This window comes from Dreissena polymorpha, chromosome 1 (genome assembly GCF_020536995.1).
Source record: "Dreissena polymorpha isolate Duluth1 chromosome 1, UMN_Dpol_1.0, whole genome shotgun sequence".
Taxonomy (NCBI): domain Eukaryota; kingdom Metazoa; phylum Mollusca; class Bivalvia; order Myida; family Dreissenidae; genus Dreissena; species Dreissena polymorpha.
In genome coordinates, this window is record NC_068355.1 from 153,077,058 (window position 1) to 153,101,999 (window position 24,942).

Genomic DNA, 24,942 nt, shown 5'->3' on the forward strand with positions numbered 1-24,942 from the left:
ATTTCCGGGTTTATTATTGTCAAACGATGCATATAATGGCTATTTTAGAGCATGGGTAATGTTCAGTATTTCTATTTCCTCACAAATATCATAACTAAAACGAAAATTTGCGAATCTGAAACAACTGTTTTTTCAATTTTGTCAATTTACCCAAACGTGAAAAGGCCCCTTTAAAGCAGTCTTACGTATTCAAATACACAACTAGTTGACGTTTGTTCTGTACTGTTTAATCCACCTATAGCCGATGCTATAAATACATATTATTCTTGGCAAGGTCATTGCATTTGAAGCATAGTGAAATGGTGGGAAACAGTTCACATTAGATACGTTTGTTTTGGATAACCAGCAATTTAAGTTGGACCTAGTTAGACTTTTAAAACCATAGTACATATACAATAACACTTTTATAGTATTTCCGGAGGTATAGCGGCTTGCTCCGATAGTCTACAAAGGAGCTTTGAATTGAACCATAGAATTCTTTCGTCAAACTGCATTATTTTTCCGAAACGAATTTGTTCAGGAATACCTAAATGGTATATCAATATAATATACTTAATATACTTCTTAATAATAAACATATTTTGTTGAATGGATGTTAAATGGCACCTTAAGAACGTCAAAAGCTGTAGGGATGCAAAGTGTGCACGAAAATAACTTCGTTTATACCAATAACTTTTTTTATGCGTTAAAGGGGCCTTTTCACAGATTTTGGCATTTTTTTAACTTATTTATTAAATGCTATATATTGATAAATGTAAACATTGGATCATAAAAGCTCCAGTAAAAAATCAAGAAAAAAATTAAAAAAGGGAAAAGAACATTGCCCGGAGCAGGTTTCGAACCAGTGACCCCTGGAGTCCTGCCAGAGTCCTGAAGTAAAAACGCTTTGCCAACTGAGCTAATCCGCCGAGTTCACATTCGTGACGTATTTTATACCTTATATAAGCAATCTTCGTAGTTTCACAAAATTTAACGACAAAAACAGAACTCTCCAAATTATTCAATCGTTTCGCGTTGCAACGCTTTATAAATTTTAGGTTTTAAAATCGTCAAAAGATGCATATAATGGCTATATTAGAGCATGGTTAATGTTCAGTATTACTGTTTCCTCACAAATATCATAACTAAAACGAAAACTTACGGATCTGAAACAACTTTTTTCAATTTTGTCAATTTACCAAAGCGTGAAAAGATCCCTTTAAGATTCTTTATAGATTATTCGGATCGTTTTGCTGTAATATAAAATAGTGCAACTGTTAATTTTTTTCTTATCTTGCGATGAATCTGATATGTTTGAGAACAACACTATTAAAATTGCTTAAATGCCTCTGCAACACTGTCAACTGCGTGTACCATTTTGACTGTTGACAACTGCGTTCACCATTTTGACTGTTGACAACTGCGTTCACCATTTTGATCGTTGACAACTGCGTTCACCATTTGACAGTTGACAACTGCGTTCACCATTTTGACCGTTGACAATTGCATTCACCATTTTAACAGTTGACAACTGCGTTCACCATTTTGATCGTTGACAACTGCGTTCACCATTTTGATCGTTGACAACTGCGTTCACCATTTTGACCGTTGACAACTGTTTCACCATTTTGATCGTTGACAACTGCGTTAGCCATTTGACCGATGACAACTGCGTTCACAATTTTGACCGTTGACAACTGCGTTCACCATTTGACAGTTGACAACTACGTTTACCATTTTGATCGTTGACAAATGCGTTCACCATTTTGACCGTTGACAACTGCGTTCAACATTAGGACCGTTGACCTTGAATTATTTCATCGTATTAAGGAATAATGTTCAAAAATTTAGGCTATTTTTACAAGACTTGCCATGACCATGCCTAGATAAAAACCATGGACATCTGTATTCGTTTATTTAACAGTTGAATTGCTTCTCTTTAGGGAAGCACCTGTTCATGTTCGATGTGATTGTGTGCTATAGTGTATTGCTGGTTTAGGATGATTAATTGATAAACACTTATAGTTCTTTTTATATCAATACCCGACAAAACTCGACAAAAACTTACTTTCTCTTCCACCCTTAACATGTATATTTATGATGTGCGACGTTGTACAGAATGCATTTCATCTTGAGTAATCAATCAATAGGTATTGTTTAGAGTTTGAATATATATATACTCAAGAGAGCATGCCTACAATGTTTGTCGAGGGTAAAATGTTGTTTGTTTTATTAAGTTTGGTGATTATAAGTGGTGTTTTTATATATCAGACTTGTTTACTTGTCTGGCGGACGTCAATGTCCTATTCAGTGATGCAGACCCTGTGTTCGTATCTGGTGAGGCCTCGTTCACATTCAGATTAAAAAACAACAATTTGTATTGTCGAATATTAGAATTTCACCAAATAAAAACAAATATGCTAGTGCGCAACTCTACTGCTGACATGAACCAATTGATACCTTCCCGGAAGTCCATATAATAAAAGAAGAAACAAGACATTTCCAATGTCAGTCTTTTTTTCAACATGACCAATTCTTATTAATAAAACGAACATTCAGTGTTAAACGTTTCAATTCGTTTGAATAGTAAAATATATTTATTCATGTTGATTGACCTCTTTTATATTAATATGTCTTACCTTAAAATATAATCATTTTTGTCGGAAACGATATGGTTTATGTGTATTTTTTCATGTAAAAATGAACACTCTACAGTATATATAGTGCGGGAAAACTTGACAGTAAACGTAGAGCGGGAACATTTGACAGTATACGTAGAGCGGGAAAACTTGACAGTAAACGTAGAGCGGGAAAACTTGACAGTATACGTAGAGTGGGAAAACTTGACAGTATACGTAGAGCGGGAAAACTTGACAGTAAACGTAGAGCGGGAACATTTTACAGTATACGTAGAGCGGGAAAACTTGACAGTATACGTAGAGCGGGAACACTTTACAGTATACGTAGAGCGGGAAAACTTGACAGTAAACGTAGAGCGGGAACATTTGACAGTATACGTAGAGCGGGAAAACTTGACAGTAAACGTAGAGCGGGAAAACTTGACAGTATACGTAGAGTGGGAAAACTTGACAGTATACGTAGAGCGGGAAAACTTGACAGTAAACGTAGAGCGGGAACATTTTACAGTATACGTAGAGCGGGAAAACTTGACAGTATACGTAGAGCGGGAACACTTTACAGTATACGTAGAGCGGGAAAACTTGACAATAAACATAGAGCTGGAAAACTTGACAGTATACGTAGAGCGGGAACATAATTAAAGTATTACTAATAAAGCATCTCTGTTGTATTTAATCAAAGAATTTATTGAAATGGATTTCAATGCGCTGTTTTAGCCGTTTCCAACACTTTTACTGGTTTTGCGAAAGAACCATGATGGCGAATAATAATCGAGGTTACACCCGGAGTCCTAGTGAATACAAACAATAAGCTATATGAACACACATTGGCGTAAACGGGCTTACAGAACGTGTGTCAAATCGCATGCCAAAATATGCATGTACATGTCATTTCCGCTAATATGATTATAGGCGCTTCCTAATTTACGGGCAAAAGCTTTTTAAGTTTTTTTTGATAACCATGTATTTTTAATAAATATATGGACATGGACAGGTATCTGGCAGGATTCTAATTTTCTTTCGCAAACTATTGATGAATAGTTAAAATTTTGTCGCCACTAAAAAACTAGCCATTTTGTAGCAATTTTTCAATCACAGTCTTAACTGCATACACTTAGCTCTATAGTTACAAGTTGAATGCAAATATTAGAATGCATCATGTTATATCATCCATATTTTTTATTTAATCATTCAAATAACACAGTACATGTATAAAAAGGTATGTGGTATTGTGCGGAGATGCAAAACACTTCACATCATTTATTTGCACATAAAATAATAGTTACAAAATAAGTAATACTAAAACACTGTCATCAACCTACAGTACACGAATATTCACGTATATGAAATTACAAAGTGGTGTTATTTTATTACCTTTTACAAAATTAACAATGCTGGTTTTGTACTAGCCATAAAACATTTATCATGGATTAAAAAGTAACAACATATTAATTAATTACACAATATAAAGGAAATCATCTTAATTGTATTATGCATTTACTAAACAAGCTATTTGCTACTGTTTAGAATTACACTATCTTCCTAAAAATGATCACAACAGGTACTTAGTGCTTTTACATACTTGTGGTAAGTTTTGTATTAATAGTTTGACATTTACTAGTATTGGCAGACACTTGTCGATATACAGACTAAATTGCATGGGAACTTTCATATTTTTTCAGTATAATTGCCTTCAAATTGTTAATTTAACAACCCTTTGACATTGTTTGCACATCTGATCTTATTATACCATAGCTGATTTTTGTTTATAGATAGACAGATATAGACTTTTCAAAGTTCTATAAAAGTTCACACATGTTCCATCAAAGTAAACCAACAGAACCAATAAAGATCACCACAGATTATAACTGTGTGTAATAGATTGTAGCTACGACAATACATGACCTTGGTAGCGCAGAGACATACCGTAATACTGACTCGCACCCCCTTACAGTGATCTGTGGAGGGCATTGAAATAGTCACATGTGGTTAAAGTCACATGATAATAACATTTCAATACATTTATAATTTGCTAACGAGAAATAATGTCATTTTTATCATGAGGTCATGTTGAGGTTATTCCTTTAGACATACAATACTTGTCTAATAAAGATATTGATAGGATCAATATAATACATTATGAAAACACATATTATTTGAAGATGGCAACGTGGTATGAATGTGCAATTATAATAAATGGTTAGAAAAAGAACTAATATAGAGTGTGATTTTAAAACGTTATACGGTATGTAGTTTACGCTATTATTTCCAATGTCAATTACTATTTTTCATATTTAAAAGACCGCCCTTAAATAATAAAAAAAATGAACTACATAAAAAAAATGTGTGCACATTAAATGAAAATCTAGTTCAATTTCTAATGGTAAAGAATAAAAATATGTTAAATCATGTAAGTAAAATAAATTAATTTTTATCCAATTAAATGTCATAAACTCTGAATGCGCATTCGTCCATCTTAAGTAAACTTGTGACAGGAACCAAGTGTGCGAAAGTAATTGTATTCGAGTTTGATTGAAAAGCAGTATATTTAAGCTTGATTTTCTAATTTGAATAATCATTAAATCAATTTACAAAGTTGAAATTTTATAATTATTGTATTACCTCTTTTACGTTAAGTTTTACATAAATACACACTGAGATAATGGTCTTTTTTCAGTGACCATGCTGAACTGTGTTTTCGTACTTGCCGCTCTGGTGGTTGGTGGTACAACAGCAGCTACGGGTAAGGCACGCAGACACACTGAACAAATAGCGTCAGTCAATATTCGTAGTTTCATAGTAATAGTGGTGTTTTTGTTTTTTTGCTGCCTTTGCGAATCAATACCACAACCAGCAACATGGGTGTCGGATCGACCCGACTAAACTTTAACTCTTTCAGTGCTGAAACCGGATTTTGAACGCCTTTGCAAACAGTTTGGATCCAGATGAGACGCCACAAAACGTGGCGTATCATCAGGATCCAAACTGTTTGCTATTCTGATAGTATACTTCGAAAAAAAATCGAAGAAAATGCTAATTTTAGAAATTCAACAAACGACATTTTAGCAGACGACAAATTTCCCATTATGCAAAGAGGTAAATAAGTCATAAAACACCAACGCTGCTTATCACGGATGAGTTTAGTTAGTTAGCTTGGACAGACCTGAACATGATCACGGACTTTCTGACGTGTTCTCAAACAAGCTTCTTCGTATTTTTTCAAACCAAACGCATGTTTAGACATTAGAATCTACGAATCACATAGTTATTGTTTAATATTTAGTTCTACTGTCCTTTTATCTTCCGTAAATTACTTTACGTACCCGTTATGTTTTTAAGTTGATGCCGTGTGTGAGCCTGGTCCGAAAGTGACGTTCACCATCACTGGTGCAACAAGCGGCTTCACCGTGTACGGTGTTGATACAGGATGTGCTTCAGCTATACTAGGCACTTCACCGTATACCTACACTATGGACACCTCACAAAATGGGTGTACACTTCCACCATCCGTGAGGATACACATTACGTTGTTTATATCGAAATAGCATGAAGCTCATTTGTTTTAGCTTAACGTTATAAATAGTAATTGAGCATATTTTCTGAGTCGTTACGCATTTTTTAATGTTAAAAATATTCCTTTAATTGGTAATTTATATGAATGAACGTACTTTATTAGGCAAGTAAACTACATTTATTTTGTCAAGCAAATTAAATTTTCTAGCAAAAACAGTGACATATCTTAGATACAAATCGTATACTAGTATTTTATGCTGTATCTGACCATATCTATAAATATTACTTACATTTTAAGCAGTTTGCCGTGCAGTAAAGCGCTACCAATGAAAACATTGTGCATATGTACCATGCTCTGTGAAAAGGGGGTTAATGCATTTGCGTAAAGTGTCGTCGCAGATTAGCATGTGCAGTCCGCACAGGCTTATCAGGTACGGCACTTTCCGCCTAAACTGGATTGTTGCTAAAAATAGACTTTCTTTACACGAAAAATGCAATAAAAGATAACAGTGTCGTCACTAATTAGCCTGCGCGGACTTCACAGGCCTATCTGAGATACTTCACGTGCATGCATCAAACATCCTTTTCACAGAGCGAAAGGTTTCTAATCTTACTGATTGTCCATGCACATGGGAGAAATTCAATGGTAAGAGCTACTATATGAGTCGCGTTCTGAGAAAACTGGGCATAATGCATGTGCGTAAAGTGTCGTGGCAGATTAGCCTGTGCAGTCCGCACAGGCTCATCAGGGACGACACTTTCCGATTTTTTTTATATTTTCTGTTTAAAGAAAGTCTCTTCTTAGCCAAACTCTAGTTTAAGCGGAAAGTGTCGTCCCTGATTAGCCTGTGTGACCTGCACAGGCTAATCTGGGACGATACTTTACGCACATGCATTATGACAGGTTTTCTCAGAACACGACTTATATTATCACACAAAGGAATTATGAAAAAGCCTTGCTTGTGGCAGATTAAAAAGACAGCATCACGAACTTGTTCCAACATTGAAACGTAAAAATACAAAAAAAAATCATTTTTATATCATATAATTTCAGGGAACGGCGTTCTTTTTAGTCATTCAACAATATAGCACTTTTGTTTCGTTAAGCGACGAGGTATTTGAAGTGACGTGTACCATTGATTTAGGTGCCAAGGTTAAAATTGCGAATGTAGCAACAACGTAAGTACTGCTTAAACTGGGAAATGTTGAAACTCGTTTGAGTACAATTTACGGTTCGGATTCGTGCGAATTGTGTGTCTTATCTGACTTCTTTTCTCAAAGTGACTTATCATTTCAAGCCGAATAACATATGCTTACTTAGATAATTGTTTGAACTGTTCCTAGTTCGTGAATTGTTAGCGTCATTCGTTATAGGTTTAGGATTCCCTCAATATAAAGATAAATATGTGTGAACGTTTTATTGACTAAGCAATCACGAGAGAAGCCTGATGTTTTTTACTGTGAATCATGATGTGTTAGTTTTTTAAGAGAGGAACTAAAATACAAAGTATATTATTGGTAAGCATTATTGTTTCACAACAGGATGCTCGCCGAGTCAACCACTGTCTCAGACACATTTGGGACAATTGTGACGTTTGAGGTTGTACACGATACGACGGGAGTCGCACTTACTAACGTCAATGTTGGTCAGACTGTGAAATTGAAGGTGTCCATTCCTCAATCTGATAACGGTACGTTTAACTTTGCACCTGAAAAATTAGACTAGGGATACCGACACCACAGCATTACTCTTAATACCACTTTTATGCTGAAAACATCATCATCATCATCATCATCATCATCATCATCATCATCATCATCATCATCATCATCATCATCATCATCATCATCATCATCATCCTCATCATCATCATCATTATCATCATCACCATCATCACCACCACCATCATCATCATCATCATCATCATCATCATCATCATCATCATCATCATCATCATCATCATCATCATCATCATCATCATCATCATCACCACCATCATCATCATCATCAGCATCATCATTATCATCATCATCATCATCATCATCATCATCATCATCATCATCATCATCATCATCATCATCATCATCATCATCATCATCATCATCATCATCACCATCATCATCATCACCATCATCACCATCATCATCATCATCATCATCATCATCATCATCATCATCATCATCATCATCATCATCATCATCATCATCATCATCATCATCATCATCACCACCAACATCATCATCATCATCATCTTCCTCATCATCATCATTTTTATTATTGCTTTTAGTATTATTATAAGATTTCGTCGGAATTACTGCAAAATATGTTTTTGCAGAATATACACAACAGCAATTCTGATTCGTCTGGTTTTTTTCTAAGTATTTTAATATAAGAATATGACGCAAAAAGCACGTTTTCAATTATTTTAACAGTTAAAGCGGGTATATACGATTTTTATATGTGCTGAATTGTAAAATATTGATACAAATATGTTATAATAACACACAATATGCAAGAAAAATGATACATTTAAGACGAATTTAATAAAATACAGCAAATACAAATTAGGGCCCTGAGCCGATTGTGACGAAGATAATTCGTAATTATTTTCCTACAATAACCGATGCATTCGTCTTTTTAGTTAGTGTTTGTGTGTCGTATGAATTGATATCGCTGCAGGAATTTCAAATGAACCGTTAAACTAAATTTAGATTCACATCGTACATGCATGATATACATGCTGGCGAATTCGGCTGTACAGCCTTTTTCGATTTCAGAATTAAATATCTGGCTTATTTAGCATTTTTCGACACATGTTCTTCTTAACTTTTATTTTAGTTCATATTGAAATATATGTATAATAAATTTTTACACATTTTATATTAATAAATAAATATTTGACAAGATCGTATATACCCGCTTTAAATGACTCCAGTTGTATTTTACAACTAGATTATTTCGACGAACTATTTTTGAAGGGTGTTACGGAATCTTTGTTTGGGTGCTTTACTTAAATAAACTTCGAAAAAACACGCTTTTTTAAATATATCCATGCTATAATATGCGAATAAACACATGAGCGATCTTATTTCCAATACAAGCCGTTCCGTTACCTATAATTCTATGTTATCATGACATATTAATTACGTATCGATGTTACTCATTAATGGTACGATGAGGTATGCTTATTTGAATGTTTTATCTGTTTCACCATAGCTCTTATTGGCATGGCCATCACAGCGGTTCAATTCAAAGTCGGCTCTCTAGCCACGACAGTTTTACATATGGGGTAAGCAATATAGTATCTTATCAGCTTAAACTAACGGAAACACAGTGATCTTTCCAGTGTATCATTATTTATTTAATCGTTAAATTTTTATCCCCACGCTCCGAATTGGAGATGGGTAATAATGTGGTTATCTCCGCCGTCTGTCCGTCCGTCCTGACCACTATCTCCTCCTACACTATTAGCACTTGCACCTAGAAACTTTAACACGCGGTAGCTATGAGCATATGTTCGACAGTGCTCTATTTGGAATTTTGATCTGACCTCTTGGTCAAAGGCTGCGGCGTGGGGATACATTTGTCATTGTATTCATGCAGATGTGAAGAAAAATTATTTTACCTGACATATTAAATTATTGCACTACATTACAAAATAGTTGCATAATTCATTTAAGTAATCTAATAAATCAATATTGAAAGCAATTCATTTGATGCTTAAATACCCTTTGGAAGTGTATAACTACGTTGTGTTCAGACGAGCTATAAGAACATGTCGCATGGGTTATGTTTAAAACCTTATTTAAGTATGCCACGATTTCCAGATCGCCGAATCTCAGAGTCGCGACAGAGTCGCGAGTTCATGTGTAAATTTAGCAAGGTGCTCATCCCGAAACAAATATTGCGCAAAACTGCACATTATCGATTTTCAGAAAAATATAAATATTAAAGAGAATATCAATTATGCACGATTCCATGCCTGCAGTTGCCTGATTTTTTTTAAAGGTTTAAACAGTATAACAATGTATTTTCAATTCGAAACCAAATGTTAGATTAAAGATCGTTTAATTCCAGATGCCCGGCTAACAGCGCTCCCTTCCCAATGCCAGATAGTTTACTTATTGGATCAAACGGCGTGCTGGAGGTATCCTTCCCCATGTTCTTTCCGGTGACAGCTGGTAACAGACCCGCACTGTCAGCGACTATCCCAACGGTCGATATAATAATAACGGTTCAACTTTGCAGCGGAGATTGTGCATCGGTAAAAACAATATCGTAAATCGTGATTCAGGATAATTTGCAATCGAATAGCAAATAAATAAAATTAATTAAAATTAATAAATTAAATTTATCTTTCGGTATTTCTTAATTTGCACTGATGTTTTCAGTAAATAATTCCAGCCCATGCATGAATTACGGAAACTTATTTAATCAGATTAATACGTAAATGTATAAAAGAAAGTATTGCAACAAAACAGGAGCCTTCTTCCGGTGAAAACTGCTATCGAGTGTGCACGCCTTCATATCTGTACACATGAAAAGTTTATTTATATACTCTCATTTATATAAATCAAGAGCCATGTATACTCCTGTTTTAACCTTAAAATACCACGTTATTAAATGGAAAACCGAAAGCAATGTTTATCCCAAATTTCATGATAGTATTTTGTGAACTGTTGGGGTTATGACAGGCACAAATAACTATAAATTGTCCATGGTTATTACAGCATTAAGTTTTGCTCTAATTTTTGTGACTTTACCTAATACATCTCTTTGAAAACGAGGAGTCTTTTTTATCAATATTTTCTTCGTAAGATATTACAGACATACATACAAACATATATAATACATAGTATTTTAAGAACATGTATTATATGGGTACATAAATTATTCTTTCCGTAAGATACAATATACATACATACAAGCATTCTATTTTCAGAATATTTAAAGTACAGCTATTTGAATACAGCACACATGAATTATAAACATACATTCATATACAATTTTTACGGTTTAATATTTCTAGCACTATACGAACTAATTTGCTCATACATATTATAAGACTTTAGTTGTAGGTATGTATATCCTTTGTCTGTAATATATTACACAATCGAAAGGTAACTTTAAGTGCTGAATTGCATAATATAACATACATTAAAAATGCAGGCTTCACAAATTATTTGGCGATTTAAAAATATTTATAGTATCTAAATTATGAGATATGTCTACAAATATTTTTATAAGGGACCAGTTTCGTAATTCATCGTCTGTTTTAAGTGTGGTTTTATATATTTCAACATTGCTATTTACAAGTCCAAGAGTTGAGAGGATTCTCTTTTTGTTCTGACAATTAAAAGTATACCGTTCAATTTCTAGACACACAATGTTTAAATCATTCATTATTGGGTCGTGATTCAAAGTATTTGATCTTGACATGTAATATCAAAAGCTAAGCTTGATCTTCTGCTATAAATAGTCTCAACAACAAATTTCCTAGGAATATTGACAGATCCAAAACAAGTGCATAATATTTTCTACTTCATTATTACAAAATGTACATAGATTATTGGCAGCAATTCTCATTTGAACATAAGAGATTTTGTTCCTAAGATTCTGTGGACTATTCTGCACTGGAACCATGTAATACTTCATATATATATATATATATATATATATATATATATATATATATATATATATATATATATATATATATATATATATATATATATATATATATATATATATATATATATATATATATATATATATATATATATATATATATATATATCTTTAGTTAGGTTGAACACGAGTTCATGTGTGTTTTTCCAGTCAATATTAAACAATTCTGAATTCCATTTAGTTTGACAAGCTGGAATGTCATTGTTTTGGATGAATATTTTATAAATATGCTTTTCTTCTTTTGCACTGCTTACTATTTTCATTATGTAAATGTGTTATATAAGTCCTTGAGTTTTAATGTCAAAATTTGACATGTCTTTAAATTTTTCTATATATTTACTTATAATGTTAATAAATCCTTGGTATAGTAAGAAATTTACGTTCGTCCAAAGATTTTTTTTTTCATAGAAATAAAGCAATATTTTTTTGTCATAATATCTCTCACAAAACGAATAATTCTTTCATACAGCCTTTTAAGTAAAAAATGGCTCTTGTTCATTTTAAAATTATGATTGTAAAATAGTGGCATATCCAGAATATCATAACAATTTATTATAGGCAGCTTTTCAATATACAAAACATAGTTTTTTAGAACATCAAGCCAAAATTTATTTTTCAAGTGTTAACTTATTTTCTCTGCATACATTTTGCCAGGATTAAACATAGTCTTGAAATCTATTATCGATTTAACTAGTGTATAACAATTTCCTTCGCCTGACAATAATCTTTTAAGCCATGTTATTTTCATGTATTTTTCAAAAGAACATATATCTATCATATCAAGCCCACTTTCGTTGTATTTCTGAACAATTACACTAGTTTTTTTTTGTATTCCTGGTCCTGCTCAAATGAAGTCATGAAATTGTTGATTAATTGATGAGTCCTGCATAAGCATCTTTTTTTAAGTGAATCGCGTATCATCCAAAAGCTTTAAAAGCTAAGTACATGTCGATATTAGCATTGTTTTATAAAAGTTATATCAAGGATAACAATGGAAATAAATGTTTTTCGAATGCTTTTTGTGTCGTCCTCGATATATAACGATGGTTGTCATAGCTATGTATTTGTTTAATTCATGCATGTTTCTCTCTCATTTAAGTACATGTTTGTGCTATACTTGTATTACCATGTATTCTGCCATTATATATTGAAATGAATCAATTAAAACCGGTTAGAAACTAACGGCATTAATTAAAACAAGAGTGCACATGTAAGTTTTTTTTCAATATCAAATAGGTGACTTGCAGTGGAGGTGGAAGAAAACGTCGATCCTCAGATGTACCTGTTGGTACTGATATAATAACGTTGACCAGACCACTGGTCATCTTGCCCCCAGGTACGTTTTATTTCGTGTTGTTTTTTTATTTACATATTTCACTTTTACTAATATCATTGAAAAATATATAGCTTATGAAGAAACAAAAGATTAAAGTTAGCCAATTAGTTCAACTCGCCTTGTTTAACTTCACAATTTTAAGTTATTAACATGTAGCATATAAAAAAGATTAAAGTTAATACCATGTCCGTTGATACTGACTGGGCACATAAAACATGCTCACCCTACACATCTTTGTTTTATAGGCATGTCCGTCGTGACAAGGAATGAAACCATCATCAACAACGAAGGATTTGAAGCCCGCGAGACGTCAAACTTCTCTACTGCCCTGATTGCAACTGTTGTCACCCTTGGCGTGGTGCTCGCGCTTTGCATCTCGGTCTTGGTGATCATGTTCTGCCGTCTCCGTCGACACATGGACGCAAGCGACTCGAAGAAATCCGCTTTCGAAAATAAAGCTTACAATTAAATGCATCAGAATGCAGTTGTTGGACGAATTTATTATCACGCATACATTTTATATAGTATCAAGCTGAATACCAATATTTATTTTTTTATCTTTTAGTACATTTTATGTTGTTTTGGCAATAAATATTTTACTAAGCAAACAAAAACAATACATAAATGCATGTTACTTTATGAAAATCGGTTGCTGGAATTAAACAAGATCATGAGAGACGCAAGTAAATAGGTATGATAATCTGCTAGAGTTTTCTTTATTTTATATCTTAGTATATATGTTTCTACTGCAATTTATATCTGAAATTTCCATTAGATTGATAAGATTGTAAATATTGTAAACATTGTATTTGTTTTTTTATACTTTACTTACATGGACCTGTTCACAGATATGAGAACGGTAATTTGAAATATGTTTTGCGTTTTTTTTTCATGTTATAATACATCGAAGATGAGCAAGAATAACCTTAGATTACACCTTTTACAAAATCATTTAAATGCTTGCGGATGGAATGTGCTTTCGTTACACGTTGATAACTTTCCGAAGGAAAAAAATCTAAAAACGTACCCTGATGACCTTGTTTTCAAGGTCTTAGCTTTTTTACAAGTTGTTCCCCGTTAGAACCAGGTGGAAAGATCTTTTGCATGTTTTTTAATTGAGTAATACTTTTAACATATGAAAACAATTGGTTAAAGTCTGTGAACAAACCATTTTAGTAATTGGGGAATTATTTTCTTATGGTTTTCTTTACGCCACCACTCCATCTTTTTGCTTTCGCTTTACTTAGCATGCACGCTTCAATAAATTATTTTCTTTTGATGTTTCTTTGTTTGTTTTGTTTTGAAACCAGAAATGAAATACATTGACTGCGATGAACAACAGTAACGGAGAATAATGGGATTGTATTTTAAAAAGTTGTAATACTTCAAGGAACCAAAATAATGTCTTCAAAAATAGTCGATGCTGAAATTTATGATACAGATATGACACTATGAACTATGAATACAATATCGGCGATTTCGTTTACTTTATATTTTACATGCAGAAAGATGTAAAACGACATGTTTATAATTACATAGCATTTTTCTGAGAAGTAGATAAAATGGTGCACTTATTCTTAATTCTTAATAAAATGCAACCAGATATTAAATATGAAAAATTATTAAATGAAAAATTTTCAAAGTTTGATTTTGCGATATTTCTTGGAAATAAACTTCAGGTAATCAATTCACACGGGATCAAAGTTGTTAAGAAGTTACAATACTGACGGGAAATTATTATATCATTGCTTAACCCATTTATGCCTAGCGTCTAGAAAAAAGGCATTGGCAAACAGCGTAGACCCAGATGAGACGCCGCATTATTCGGTGTCTCATCTGGGTCAGCGCTGTTTGCTTAAAGGAATTTCTGTAAGAAATATTCTAAATATAGTATAAATATACTAGACATCCCTAATTTTTGAAATAAATTGATCCAATTTAGAAGAATGGGAGAGTCCACTAGGCATAAATAAAATGGGTTAAAGAACGTAATAATTGGCTAGAGCCTCACAGTCAGCATAGTCAATTCAATTCGTTTCGCCTATATACAGGTTATATGAAAAATACATCATACTATGAAACCGTAAAGCATTCTGATAATAACTAAAGGGGAAGAAACGTGTGCAAACTTGCGTTTAGTTACGAATGGATTTATAAGCATAAGAAGTTGATTTCATTCGCTTAATTGAAATATATGGGTATATGTTAATCATTAAAGCGACTGCAATATTTATTGATATCATGTAATTTCACTTTGTTAGAATTTCGTAAAGATCGGAAATAAGCTCTTAAAATTAGGTGAACGAAAATCCTTGACAGCTGCATCGGAGGATATCTGATGATATTTTTTGATGTGTGGACACAAACTGCATTTGTTTAACTGCATTTAATGAATCTATAAATAAACGCGCAGATATACCACAAAAAGCGACAACAGAAACCATGGCATTTAGAGAAGAAACCATGGCATTTAGAGAAGTTAGGACCATGTATACCAGTTATGTTTCGCTCAAAGAGCGTACCTGTCAAATGATCAAACGGTCGGCTTTTCATTATGGTAACTTTATGGTTTTATATAAAAATAAAATCCTTATAAAGCCATGTCAACAATAGCGGACCCTCTCCCAAATCGTAACCTTCTGATGGTTAATCATTTGCCTTCAAACAAAAAATTAAAACTTGGTCGTGGTCTGTGAAAAATGGATTTAATTAATGTGTGTTAAGTGTCGTCCCAGATTGGCACAGGCTAATCTGGGACGACACTACGCATATGCATTAAAGCCCTTTTTCACAGAGCGCGGCTCATATATATAATTTATTTCATGTTGAATACCTTTGTTTGTGTATATCATCAACTTATTTATATATTTGTGTCATCACTATATGACTTACTCATATGGAATTAAAATGTGCGGATAAAAATATAACTGTAAAAAAATGAAAAACTGTCAAATAAACCGACCTGATAACATAAAAATATAATAATTTGCATTCTGTTTTGTATTTATTTTGTATTTATAATACAAGGAACAACATACCTTGTCCTCCGAACATAATTCAAAATACATGCTTTTCTTAATGACACCCTTTCTATTCCCATTTAATACCTTTTAGTTTGATAATGTACACTTAATTGTGCTTATGTCCGAACGCGCATGATAAGGACGGGATGTTAACTTTAACCCATTTATTCCTAGTGGACTCTCCCATCATTCAAAATTGGATCAATTTATTTCCAAAATTAGGGATGTCTAGTATATTTATTTCTTTATTTAGAATATTTCTTACAGAAATTACTTTAAGCAAACAGCGCAGACCCTGATGAGACGCCGCATTATGCGGCGTCTCATCTGGGTCAGCGCTGTTTATCAAGGCATTTTTTCTAGACGCTAGGCATAAATGGGTTAACGTTCGTTTCAATGTCCCAGCACTATAGTCGATCCATTCTCTCACATACACGTGAATGTATTCCGATTATAAAATAACCAACGCAAACACACAAAAAGAAAACCATATTATTTCTTAAATTGTTTCAGTTGAACTAAGTGTTAAACCAACGTACGAAACTTATTTCGGTGTGTGTATATACCATCTTTTTGTTTTTTGTTCTGCATTCGACACAACGAAACATTTAAATCAACGCATATGACCTCATATTCCGATTTTCTAATCACCGAAAGAAAAAAAAATTAGGAAAACAAAATTATCGTCTTTATATCGTTTTTCGTTCGTTATTTCGTTGTACTAACTGTAAAACAAAACAAAAAATGTATTTCCCTGTTCATATTTCGCTTCAATCTTAATGTAACGAATACACATGTTTATTTCACTCCCGCTGAACTACGTTACAATGTACGGTAACGCTATACGGCGACATAACTACAACGGTTACAGCGTCTTGACAGTTAGACATGCACACGCGTTTATTCAGGTAAATTCTTTGTTTAAACTTACACGTAAAACGGGATATGGCATTTATTTTCATTTATTAATGTTTCTTTACTCGCTACCTAAGCTATCTAGACACTTTCTAGCGTGAAATCATGATACAAGAAAGAAGTTCAAGCTCTTAACAAAAGCAATCCAATTAATTCGTTCTTTTTGGCTTGCAGTTCTGTCACGATATTTATTTTCAATGATTTGTATCAAGTTCACTTTTTACAAAAATGTGATGCCCATGTGTATACTATTATTGGTTATTTCTATTTGATTTTGCAAAATAGTTGTTGCATGTCAACTCCGTGTACATGTTACGGTATCTTCTCTTACGACTAAGACATGTTACGGTACCTTCTTTACAGCGTTACAGCGCCTGAAGGAAGTCAAATTTACAACCATGGAGATTTCGTTCCACGATAGTAGCATTTTGGACGTGAGTATGAAGGTCGTCATTGATTGCAACAACAACGAAGTGCCTAAGGGAAAACCCCGACCGTGTACATCGACGCCTATTGCCACAAAACAGAAGGGATATCTCTCATGCCCCAGTTGTCCGTATAATACAAACTCTAGGGGCAATCTTTAAGATCAGGAGGAAGAAATTTGTGGAAATACATGGGAGACTTCACCAAGCCTGGGACGATTATGAAGAGGAAAAACTGTCGACAACAGACCTACTGAGGACCATCAGTCACATCAACGCCCTGGGACCATCAACTGCGGTGCACCATGCTTGACGACGACGAATGAACTGTTAAATGATTTTGAACTGAACTATGTGTGACAGTGAATAATGTGATAAGTTTCTTTATGAACTTGTATGTTTAAGATCTGCTTGTATTGTGTTATGTAAATGTATATATGTATAAAAATTAAATAACATAATAAAAACTGACTGATATTATTGAAATGTATCTTCACTGTTATATATTGCATGTTGTAACTTATGTAAATGTATATATGTATGAATAAAAATTAAATAAAAGAATAAAACAAATATCATGAGTTTATTTTCTTTCATGCACAATTTGTAAAAAGTACATTCCTTCAATTTAGTAAATTTAGTAAATCATTCACATAATTACTTCGTTACTAATTACCTCAATGACTGTAACGAATGTAAAAAACTAATTTTTTTTAAATAAATGCACCAAATCTTTATAAAAATAGTACTGATTTATTTAAATCGTAAATGTACTGTCAATAAAATTACATTTTTAAATTCAATCTACATTTTTTGGTTTGGTACCAAAAATTATTCTTTTTAAAAAGTTCAGTGGTAGCTCATTCATGCCCCTTAATTCTTTACTGTAGGCATTGCATTAATTAATCAATTAAAATTTAATCAGTTTGCAAATATATGCCCCTAATGTAAGCCAATAAAAGGTGTCCTTCACACCTCATTGTAGGTATACCTCTATAAAGATCTATTTTACCGAAACCTCCACAACATTTACTATATTAATACAATTTACCGAATTTGTTATTTACCGAAACCTCCAGTACCCGTCATCAAGATAATTGATGAAAAAAATCAGCGAATAGTACTTTGCACTTACGAATTAAGAAGTCATAAAGACGGCGCTGTTTACCCGTACTTTGCTGTTTATGCAGTACGTGTTACCCTAGTAGTTCACACGGTGTCAACCTGTCTCTGTCCTTAACATCGGTATAGAACACTCATGCGCTTTTTCAGCGTAGCTGTTTTACCCAGCTTTTCACCTTTAATTTATACATTCGAATAATTTATATTCGAGAGAAATCCCCCGAATTTGGCTGCATCACTGTGTCTGTGTAAAAACAGCGTAATAGATGTAGTAACACTGTTCAATGTTCAGATTTCCAGACTTCTCTCTGCATATTCATACGACACATAGAGACAAATTGTGGCCCAGTAACAATTACGCGTTAAAATCCATCTCGCAGAATTTAATGGTCTGTCATCGGTCAATTAATTGTCAGGGGAAGACATAATTGACCAAGATGAGAAAAAAACTACCGAAATAGTTTAGTGTCACATTAAGACGAAAATCGTTAAATAACTACTCGCAGATGTTTGCCGTACTCGGTCAGCACGTCTCGAAATCGTTCCTGAACGCCTGAATAGCCTACCCTTATTTGCCAGTTTGCTGTACTTGCTTTTTTGAATTAAATTTCATTTCGAAATGCAGTGTGCTAAAATATACGATTTCCAACTCGCAATGAGATTTACAAAGACCGTTATCATGCGAAAATAGGTCTTATGCCATATGCGCCCATCATAGCTATAGCCCACCAAGCCTGCGCATGTCTCGGTCAGGAGATACATAATGATACCATAAAACCTTGCTGGATTGTATAGCGGACAGCATCGACTCTGACCAAACTACGCAAATGCACAGGCTGGGCTTGAGCTACGCTGGGTGAAACGACATAAAATCAACTTTCGCATGACGCGGTAATGAAAGTGTGATTTGAATGTTTCAAAAGAAAACTGCCTGTTACATATAAACACGCGATATATCTCGATGGTGACGAAATCAACTCATAATAAGTCATGTGAAAATCCCGTAGTATAACGGGTACCTACTAACGCTAATATGTGGTTTGTCTGTTAGAACACGGTGAACATGCCACTAACAAGTGCAAAAAACACATAATTCTTTAATTTTTGTTTTTCAATTTTATAATAATTTAGAAACATAAATTTAGAAACATAAATTTCGAACTTTATATGAATGACTGTCCAGCCGAATTATGCACGTTTGCATAGTATTTTCGTGATAATCAGATCGATTCTAAGAAATGATGTTGCACGTTTGTTGTTTGATGACAGCTTTACGTTAGACTTATGCGAACATGCATCGATTTATTTGTTTAGTATGTAGTCTTCTGCGTTGTTTGATACAAAGATTGTGCAAATTGGTTGAAAAATGATGGAGAAGTGAGCTTCGGAAACTGGCTGTGCCTAAGGGTCTAAGTCACATACCTTGTTATATATATATTATGTAAAAACAAGAGATGTGTTTGTCAGAAACACAATGCCTCCTATTACGCCGCTTTGAAATAAAATTCCAATGAATCATTTGGCACGTTTAGATATTATCTCCATTTTAAAGTTTATTACTTCCCTTGGATTGTATTTTTTTACTTTTGACCTTGAAGGATGACCTTGACCTTTCACCACTCAAAATGTGCAGCTCCATGAGATACACATGCATGCCAAATATCAAGTTGCTATCTTCAATATTGCAAAATGTATGGCCAATGTTAAAGTTTTCGGACGGACTGACGGACGGACGGACGGACGGACGGACGGACAGACAGTTCAAATGCTATATGCCACTTTACCGGGGGCATAAAAATATTATTGTTTTCTTCTTCGGTGTCAAGTTAAATAGTTTTTCCGAAATTTGTTTAAAATTTAACGGTACGTCTTTCATCGAATGAAACAATCCATTGCCATATTCTATAACTAATGTCTTGTCTTTTGGAATATCTGCATAATCAGTCCCTCCAGTGACGTGTTTTAAACCTTTCGATTTGTCAGTTTTGGCCAGAAACCCATCAGCAGTTCCAATGCTATCAATGGATATTGACAAGACATGAGTTATAGATGAAAGACATCCCGTCAAATTTTAAACAAATTTGTGAAAAACTATTTAACATGACACCGAAGGAGACAGATGTCATATTTAGCACAGACATATACAAGCGAGGGTCTGTCAAAGCAATGGAAACGAAACGTCGCGGGTGTGGAAAAAAACTCTTGGTGAAAGGCGAAAACACTAAAAAACCGGCAGACTGGAAGAATTTCCACACAAATGTCGAGAACAAGCAACAACTTGTGAAGATCACGTGCAAGTCATGTGAGAGCGATGGATATGCAAATAAACTAGAGGGCAGAAAAGTGACTCTGGTTTGTGAAGGAGAAGCCTTTCAGTTCACAACAAGAGATGGAGACACCACTGAAAAGACTCTAATTGAAGACCTGAAATCGACACAAGAGGAAACCGACACTAGAGTTATTATGTATGCCCTGTATGGGAAAGAACAGGGTTACAACACTATTCAAATTCGAACCCCTGATAGTGACATATTCTATATAATTTTGTACTACATTCAATTATTTGACGGTTGCAAGACACTTTTTGACACTGGTGCTGGAAATCATAGAAAACTATTTGATATGAATGACGTAGCTACGGGATTAAATGAAGGGTTCAGATCAGCACTTTTAGGTATGCATGCATACTGCGGTTGTAACAAAACAAGCGCTTTCAAAGGAAATGGGCATATCAAACCTATTAAGTTGATGGAAAAAAGGCCAATAACCGTTGCTCAAAAGGCTGCTTTAGGAAATACATAGACCGTTGCAGACGAAGTAATGGGTGAATTGGATATATTCACGTGTCTCTTGTATGGAAATGCTAGAACCGACTCAGTATATAAATTGCGTTTTCTTTGGATAAAGGAGGTCTGTGATGATAGCCCAAATGCGTCAAAGAATGTAGACTTGTCAGTGTTGCCCCCCTGTAAGCAATGTCTCTTGCAACACATCCGTAGAGTGAATTATCAAGTTGGCATACGGAAAAAGTCACACATACCCGATCCAGATATACCACTTGCAACGGAAGAACATGGATGGACCAACAACACTGATACAGGCCTGATTGAACCTCCTTGGATTGATGGAGATATACTCCCGCCTCAAATTGTTGATGTATTGGAGGACATGGCAAATGAACTTGAAGTAGATAATGTCACTGATTAAAGTGATACTGAAACAGAAAGAGTTGGCGATGAAGTCAGTTAACCAGTGTAAACAAAATGTATTTAAATAAAAAGAACACATGAAAGCAGCAATGCGCAACTAAATAACTAATAGGAAGAGATTATGTTATTTTCATTGTTTTTTATGTTTACGCAACCCATTTTTCGGGGCGTGTTAAATCTATTTAGCTTCAAGAAATGCCCTTTATATCGCTCTTTTTGAATCCTTGCAAGTAGTGACTTATGCTTACATTCACATATTAACTGAAAAAAATCTGTACTTAAAATAGTTCAGTCTATATAGTTATATTTGTATATTTTTCCAGATTTTGTTAGTTTCGCATTAATATTCATTAATATGCAAATGAGATAAATATATAATTTGGTCTTTAAAATAAAGCACAATTTGTAGCCTTTGTTTAAACACTATTTTGTTTGTATCACGATAAGATATGATATAATAATAATGTGATATAGTCGCCATGGTCCGTTTTCCAATTTTAAGTGGCGGTTGCAATGGAAACTGGTTGATATGAACACTTTCAATTGAGTTTATCTTTGAGGACAAGTGAAAAAAATATACTTACTTGAGTTGCTGAACAACTAGGTATAGGTGAAAATTAATCCCAGGGGGTGCATGGAGACCCCTATTACGACATGGCTTGTATATTTGTATATAGTGGTATTTGTCTATTTTTTTCCAGATTTTGTTAGTTTCTCATTAATATTCATGAATATGGAAATGAGATAAATATATAATTTGGTCTTTAAAATAAAGCACAATGTGTAGCCTTTGTTTAACACTAACTTGTTTGTATCAAGATAAGATATAATATAATAATGATGTGATATAGTCATCCTGGTCCGTTTTCAAAATTTTTGTGGCGGTTGCCATGGAAACTGGTTGATATGAACCCTTTCAATTGAGTTTATCTTTGAGGACAAGTGAAAAAAATTGCTTGCTTGAGTTACTGAACAATTTGGTATAAGTGAAAATTAATCCCAGGGGATGCATGGAGACCCTTTTAGGACATGGCCTAATGGCTTCAGCTTCTCTGAACCGAGGGCTACAATCACAAACGAATTCAACACAACTCCTATTACCGCGAAGACTATTTGGGATATGTTTTTATTTCCAACATCGTGCCCGTCGTACCTAGTGTAGTCATGCCCTTAATAAACTCCACTATTCCAACACGCTTTGCCTTCCGATTGCTTGGGATATGGTGATGTTCTGAAATATGACAATAAGTATATGTAATTAACATAACTAGTATCAATAAAATAATTGCTATGTCTTTGATTTTCGCCGAGTTTGTTCCCCTATAATTCAAATTAACTAGAGTTTTGTCACAGACGTCACGAATAACCCCACATGCCGCATTGACACAGAATATTTCGCATGTTGTCTTCACAAAAAAACAGCGGACACCATGCTCAATGTTTAAAATGCACTAAGTGACCCCCGGGACCTAGTTTTTGACCCGGCATTGCCCATGTTCGAACTTGACCTACACATCATCTAGATACAAATTGTGACCAATTGTGATGAAGATCGGATAAAAACTACTTGAATTAGAGAGCGGACACTATGCTGAATGTGTAAAACGTACTTATTGACCCCATGACCTAGTTTTTGATCTGGCATGGCCCATGTTCGAACTTGGGCTTAAGATCATCTAGATAAAACTTTTGATTAAGTTTGGTTAAGATAGGATGAAAACTACTTAAATAAGAGAGCGGACACAATGCTGAATGTTAAACGAGAGGCTCATGAGGGCCTGAATCGCTCTACTGGTATAAACACTGTGCAAGTTTGGAAAGGATAAGATGGAAACTGTGTACTTAATCGCGCAAACAATGAGAATTTTTTCAAATTTAAAGGGGAGATTATTGTGTACTTATTTCTCCGATACTGCTCATATCCAATAGGGTTCAAGTTCTCATTGATATAAAGATACTGTGCAAATTTGGAAATAATTGGATGAAAACTGTGGAATTAATTGCGTAAACAAGCTGTATTTCAAAATGTTCTCATATTCAAAGGGAAGAAGTAATTCTGGACTTCTATTATTATTACTATTACTATTGCTTCGATATTGCTCTTTTTAAACAAGGGCTGTTTGTAAAACATGCATGCCCCCCATATGGGTTGTCAGTTGTAGTGGCAGCCATTGAGTGAATACGTTTTTGTCACTGTGACCTTGACATTTGACTTAGTGACCTGAAAATTAAAAGGGGTCATCTGCCAGTCATGATGAATGTCCCTATGAAGTTTCATGGACCTAGGCCTAATAATTCTTGATTAATCATCAGGAAACCATTTTACTGTTTCGAGTCACTGTGACCTTGACCTTTGACCTAGTGACCTGAAAATCAATAGGGGTCATCTGCCAGTCATGATCAATGTACCTATGAAGTTTTATGATCCTAGGCGTAAGCATTCTTGAGTTATCATCAGGAAATCATTTTACTGTTTCGTGTCACTGTGACCTTGACCTTTGACCTAGTGACCTGAAAATCAATAGGAGTCATCTGCCAGTCATTATCAATGTACCTATGAACGTTCATGATCCTAGGCGTAAGCATTCTTGAGTTATCATCCTGAAACCATTTTACTGTTTCGAGTCACTATGACATTGACCTTTGACCTAGTGACCTGAAAATCAATAGGGGTCATCTGCCAGTCATGATCAATGTACCTATGCAGTTTCATTATTCTGGGCCTAAGCGTTCTTGAGTTATCATCTGGAAACCATCTGGTGGACGGACCGACGGACCGACCGACGGACCGACCGACGGACCGACCGACATGTGCAAAACAATATACCCCTCTTCTTCGAAGGGGGCATTAAAAGGGTTTGAGTCCTCATTGATACAAATACACTGTGAAAGTCTGCCAAGAACTGGATGAAAATTATGGACTTTATTACATAAAAAAAACTGAATTCTCATTTTTTTCCTCAAATTCAAGGGGAGATAATTCTGGACTTATAACTCCGATATTGCTTATTTTCAATAGGGTTTGATTCATCATTCAGATAAAGACATTGTGCAAGTTGGGAAATGATTGGATGAAAACTGTGGACTTTATT

General features: G+C 34.2%; 1 long non-coding RNA gene across 1 annotated transcript; it reads left to right on the forward strand.

The window, feature by feature from the left end:
• Positions 1-10,346: 10,346 nt before the first annotated feature.
• Positions 10,347-14,435, forward strand: LOC127856518 (uncharacterized). Its single transcript, XR_008038087.1, has 3 exons — positions 10,347-10,396; positions 13,057-13,156; positions 13,402-14,435. It is a non-coding gene; the product is annotated as an uncharacterized LOC127856518 (long non-coding RNA).
• The last annotated feature ends 10,507 nt before the right edge of the window (positions 14,436-24,942 follow it).